At 49.6% G+C, this 6,000-nt stretch overlaps 1 protein-coding gene across 1 annotated transcript in view; it reads left to right on the top strand.

Annotated features, from left to right (window-relative positions):
* Positions 1–2,315: 2,315 nt before the first annotated feature.
* PPP1R16B (protein phosphatase 1 regulatory subunit 16B) overlaps positions 2,316–6,000 on the top strand; it is a 64,516-nt gene continuing 60,831 nt past the window's right edge. Inside the window, exon 1 of the mRNA XM_074888197.1 lies at positions 2,316–2,457. The gene's annotated coding sequence lies outside the window, so the exon portion shown is untranslated. The remainder of the gene's footprint in view (positions 2,458–6,000) is intronic.

Raw genomic sequence — 6,000 nt, 5'->3', positions numbered from 1 at the left:
ACCACTGAGTAACTTATGTATTACAAAAGCACAAGAGAAAAATCCTATTCTTAAACCTGGGTGAAATCTTTCCAGCAAATAGTGAACTTGCCAAAGGAAGGAATTCAAGGGACCAAAACTACCTGTGAAATTGAATTGAACACTGGATGAGGAAGGAGACACTAGGAACTGGGTCTTTGAAAATGCTGGATGTTTTAGTCATGCTTTTGATGAATCTTTACTTTTGAAATATCTTTTTTCTTAACCTAGATCTTTGTAATCTTTTTAATTTGTACTCCCCCCCCAAATAAAAAAAAAAGAAAACTTGATGCAGTGAATTCTGACTGTATCAGGAAACAAACAAATTGTATTTCTGTTCTAGCTCCAAATCTTTGTATTGGCAACCAAGGCAAGAGCTTTGATTAGCCAGCAAAAATGAGGATGACATGGATGCCTGCGGGCTCTCCCCTATGCTCTCACCCCTCCCTCTGCCCTGAAGATCTACACCTTCTCCATTCCTGGGCTCTGGGCACCGCAAGAGCCTGCTGACGTGGTAGCTGTCCTTATCTTCCCAATCTCAATGCTCATACCCAAATTTGAACAGAAAATGAGTCTTTTTTTTTTTTTTTTTTTTTGATCCTCTAACTGTTAAGATGCATTTCAGGTCTTTACGCTGACTCACTGGTCTGGCACGGAGCCAGTTTATTTATGTGACTCCCCCCATCATTACCATACGTGCCTCAGAAAGCAGCTGTGCTTACAACACATTTTAAATAAACAGACAACTGAATTATGGACTTCAGAGACTGATCCAAAGTTGCTCGGCTCTGCAGTGCTCTGGGCTAAGGCTCCAGCTGCCAGACTCATGCTCCTCCACCCTGTGCAGCCCAGGGCTGCCAAGGTCTCTGGCTGGTGAGGATCTAAGTCTAGTCTCAGATCCATAACTAACCTTTAGCTTGGCTAAAAATTTTCCCATTCCTCCCATCCCGCACCTACATCTCTCTGGATCCAGTGAGAAGGAGGACAAGGATGTACTTTCTTCTCACCATCTTTGTTTTCCAGATTTTTGCATGTACAAATGCAGCAAAAAGACAAGTTTGTACAGTTAAGGCACATCTCCATGTGTCACTTGGTGACTCTTAAAACATGGTTCTGCCGTGTTGCAGCAGTAATACGTGAAATCTGGACAGAGCTCCCGGACATTCATCAGAGGGAATCTCCCAACTTAATCAGACCTTCACACTCGGGACGCTCTCTCACACTCATGTACAACTGCAAAGATCTGGGTTTATTACCTGTAAACACTTATCCACGTATTGTCCTGTTCAAAGGAGCAAGTCACATTTCAAACCAGAAGGCATTAGTTGAGCTAGAACGTTTCAGTGAAACCCCACAGCTCGATGGTCAGCGCTGTCTCCCCATTGATCTGTTAGGTCTGGGCGGGGGCCCTTTCCCAAGGAGAAATAAGGCCGATGGTGATTAATCCTCCAAACCTTCCGGAACCTATTTCACCCCAGAAAAGGCAACCGATCCCAGACACAATATCTGACAGCGGCATGAGGAATCCTCTGTGCTCCGCTCCTGGCCCATGCAGGATGAGTGTTGCTTTCTGGCCCAGGAGGCTTCTTGGCTTCGCTCCCAGCCCCGGTGACTGGCTTTGACTCCTGGCAAAGACTCTTATCTGCCTCTCTTTGTCTGTCTATAAAATGGGCATGAGGCATTCTTCAGGAATGGTATTTGTTTTCGGCATCAGTCACTGTACTTTAAATCCTGATGTGAATGTTACATTGTGTTGGGGGAGGGCTTTGAGTTTCTCCTAAAAAATGCTCTGGGACCCCGTCCCTAGCACTGCTCTGTGGCAAACAGGAACCTGCTGCTGGGCTTGGCTATTTGTGCTGAAAAAAGGGCCAAACAGTTTCTAACCCGGATTTCCTCCCCAGGCCTTCCAACTTCAGCGCAGGCAGCAGCATCCCCCATCCTGCGCCCAGCCAGAAGTCAGGGCAAATCCCCTCCCCAGCACCCTCGGCAGCCTCAGGAAGGCCGAGGCGTGGCTGCAACCTTCCACCAAAACTTGAAGACCTTTTTTTTTGAATATTTTATATTCCTTTTAATTACCCCACCACCACCACCACCCAGCCGGCCCCACCCGCCCAAAGGCGGACAAGCCCTGGTTTCCCAAAGGAATGGAGGGAGGAGGGACGCTCGGCACAGGCTCTCGCGGCACCCCCGAGGATGCTCCGCCGCTCCGCGCCTTCCACCTGCCGGGCCGGGCTGCGGCGCGACGGCTCCGCGCCCCCTCCGCGGCCGCGCCCCCTCCGCGGCCCCACCCCGGGGCGGAGCTGCGGCCGCAGCCGGAGCCGGAGGCGGGCGGGGGCCGGGGCTGTGCGGCGCCGCTGCCTGCCCTCCCTCCTGCCTGCCTGCCCGCCTGCCTGCCTGCCGGGGCGGCCGGGCCCGCTGCGCCGTGCGGAGCTGCCGCGGGTGAGTGCGGAGCCGGGGCCGGGGCGGGGGGCAGCGGCCGGGCGGGTGATGCTGCGGACGCGGCGCCGGGGCTCCCCGCTCGCCTCCCCCCGGGAGCGGGGTGTGTCCCCGGGCGCAGCCAGGGCCGCGGAGCGCTCCGCGGGTGCGGAGCGGGGTCCCCGCCGCGGCCGGGGCAGCGACTGCAATCACGCCGCGGAGTTTCGGTAACTCCAGCCCTGTGCAATCTTAGACCGGGCTGGCGAGAGTGGCTTAAATCAGGTAGTCCGCTGCCTTCCCCGGGTGGCACCGGGCACCCGGCTAACCCCTCGGGAAATTCGGTTGCCCTTATCTTGGACGCGTCTCCTGATGAGGACGCAATTACCCCTCTCGAGGCAGTTTTTACTCCACTGAGCGATCGGCGTTAGTGTTTAAGTGCGCGCTTGCACCGTGGGTCATCATGCGAAACCCACGGCGCTGAAGATGCGTGTTTCTTGCGTTTGTTCGTGGATGGGTTTTGCTTATTGTGTTAAGAAATCCTCTTCCTTTTGGCATGATTTGGGTGTGGAAGAAATATACTGGAGGTAGCATAAACACAAGCAACCGTAATCCCTGAAATGGCATCAAGGATTGGAAGTGCTGGTCTCTGTGTGAGGTGAAGGTCTTTCTCAGAGTCTCCTTCAGACACTGGCAGACCAGGTGAACTTCAGCCTAAACTTCACCCCCTTCTCCAGCTCCAGTGTCTGAGGTGTCAGTGGCGGTAGAGATGCTGTCAGTTGACTCTGTTGACAGGCCGACAAGTTCATGTTTGTATCTTTGCCGACTTATCGTGAAAAGATCTTTTCTGCACTGTGATAACTGCTTGAGGAGGAGGAGGATGCTTCAAGCTACGATGGAGGAGTAGAGAAAGTGGCTTCTCACAAATTGTCAAGGAAAGCAGAGGGCTCACAAACCTAGGGGAAAAAAAAAAGCTCAAACCTCTTGATTTGAGCCCTCCTGTGTTCCCTAACAAATGCTCGGGGAGCCTCGGGGGAGGCGGCTGCCTGGGCTGCCCTAGCGTTCACCTTGACCCAGCCTTCCTTGACCCGGGTGCCCTCAGCCCTGCCGTTACTGCTAAGTGCTTTTTCACAGATGGAAGGGCCAAGTGCTGTTACAGCAGAAAGCAGAAGGGCTTTTTCTGACTGGAACTGAATTTAATTTATCAGGGGATCATGTTCGTTGTGAAAGACATAATGTATTAAATCCTGAATATGAAGAATACTTTTTCATTTATGTTTTTCCCTTCCTTGTTTAATCTCTACACTATGGCTTGGGCCAAAAACTGGTGGATGATACTGAAAATATTCTTATGACATTATTTTTATGGGTTTTGCTTCATGTCCTGAGATCTCTCATGAGGTTTTTTTAAAAAAAAAAAAGTGCTTATTTTCCTTCTCAATGGAAAACATAAGTGACTATTTCATAAGAAAAATATGTTTAAAGTGTTGAACTTCAGATATCTGTGGTGGATGTGATGAAATGCTGAGATATCACGTCGTCTTTTTGCCATCAAGACCACGTGTCCAGGCTGCCCGTTTCTAACAATGTCTTGTTGTTGAGTCCGTCGTTCTAGGAAAAATGACTCTGTGTGAGTGTGCTGGTACCAATTGTACCGGCTCCTTGGTGCTTCTGCAGCCACTTTGTTGGAACCTTATTTTCCCTTGGTTTAATAATTTATAAAATGCCTGTTGCCTCTAGGCACATTTCATCCAGTAAGAAGAAAAACATCAACCAGTGTTTACTGGTTACGGAGCCTGAGGTTGACAAATAATAAAGCTTTTGTGGATGAGGGGATGTCTCGTTTTTATCTTATATAAACTCATGAAAATGCAGGGTTTGTGCTAAAAGTCTTCTGGGGATGTTGTTCCTTTCTTATCCGCATCCTTAAAAAGTTCTCTTGCCTGCTGGTGACAAAGTGGGTTTTAACTGTGACCTTCCTTAACCTGTTTTTGGGTCTGCTTCTCCTTTTTGCTTTTACCGATGTCGGACTCAAGTTTGGCAGCTCTTGGCTATTTAATGGTTGTGAATTAAGATAGCAAAATCAGGTCTTACATCTTCACAGGCTTTGTTTCTTCGGCATGAAAGAGGTCAATCTCTTTTTGGGCAATAAATTACCCTCTCAAATCCTCTGCCAGATACTTATGAACCACTATCATTAACTGCATTTTGAATCACTCATTGAGCTGGTGGGGGAAAATTGGCCTGCAGTTCATCTTGTCTCCTTTGAAACTGCTAAATGATGATTCAGTGACCTTAGTGGGCAAATTATATCACCAGCTAATTGGCCTAAGAAGAAAAACTTGCCTGATATCAAACAAACTGACTGCTACTGTTCTTCACTCTGAAACCCTCTGCTGCCCCAGGTGATACCTCCAGTTTCAAATACTTGTGGGGTTTTGTTGAGGCACTGGAAAGGGGACATAGTCAATTCTTTCTGTTAGCCATAGCTATGCATGGTCCATTCCACTTCCAGCAGGTTTTGAAGGTATCGTCCCTTAAAGTATAAATATCTTAACATTTCAAGCTTGCCTTCCCCTGTGGATAGCCCTCTCCTCTTCCTCCTCAGAGGGTGAAACTGCTCACTAGGGTGTAATGTTTTTGGAGGACTTGGCTCTGCCGGGGATCCCAGCAGAGCTGAATTTAGGAAGGAGGTGAAAACATGACACAGGGATCCTGCTCGTCACCTTGCTGTCCCCATCTCTGCTTTGGCAAAGACCTTTTCAGGAGTGATGTGCCTTGCCCCCCCCAGATGTGCCTCCCCCCCCTCCAGGTGTGCCTGGCAGCTGCATGGCCCAGTGTGGGTCAGGATTAGCCCCGGCATAGGCAACAAAATGTGCTGTACAGCTGGTCAGGGCTGGGGAGAGGGGGATGGTGAGCTCTGCTGACGCTAACGGTCAGCCCGACCTCGCTGCTTGTTTGCTTGTTGAAACTAATTCAGGGCTGGTGGCTTCTCTGCAAGGAGGGCTGTAATTGCAGGTGAGTGCCGGTGTAGAAGCATTCACGCTCCACACGTTCAGCCTTCCTTGCTTAAAGAGCTGCAGGAGTGAGCCGGGATGTGTGAAAGGGGTCAGCTGTTGGCTTTTTGCAAGGCTGTTAGTCGAGTTACACCACCTCCTAGGATGGCCTTGCCAGCTGGCTCATCCTTTAGGGAAGTTTAAAGAGGCTTATCACAATCTTACTAGAAATCTGTCGTCTTCTATTAATCTACTTGTCTCTCCATCTCCTTTCCATGTGCTCCCTTGCTCATTCATCTCAATGGCACTGTTCTGCCTGCTCTGCTGCTGGTTGACACCAGCTGTGCCACTTGCCAAAGCCTTGTTTAGGGCGTGTTCATTTGGAGATTGTCACTTTGCTGTCCAGCATGTTTTTTCTTTATATATGTATACATACACCATATTTAAAAAAATTTTTTTTGAAGATGACACTCTTGAAAGGACAGCAGAGCCTGGGTGCTTTGCTGGCTGGGGTGGGGGTGCAGGAGAATCACGGTACCCAAGAGCAGTCAGACTCCAGCTCTGAGTAAGCCAA

The sequence above is a fragment of the Strix uralensis genome, chromosome 18, assembly GCF_047716275.1.
Source record: "Strix uralensis isolate ZFMK-TIS-50842 chromosome 18, bStrUra1, whole genome shotgun sequence".
NCBI classification, from domain to species: domain Eukaryota; kingdom Metazoa; phylum Chordata; class Aves; order Strigiformes; family Strigidae; genus Strix; species Strix uralensis.
The sequence above is the reverse complement of the archived record's forward strand: the minus strand, read 5'-3'. Positions and strand labels throughout refer to the sequence as shown.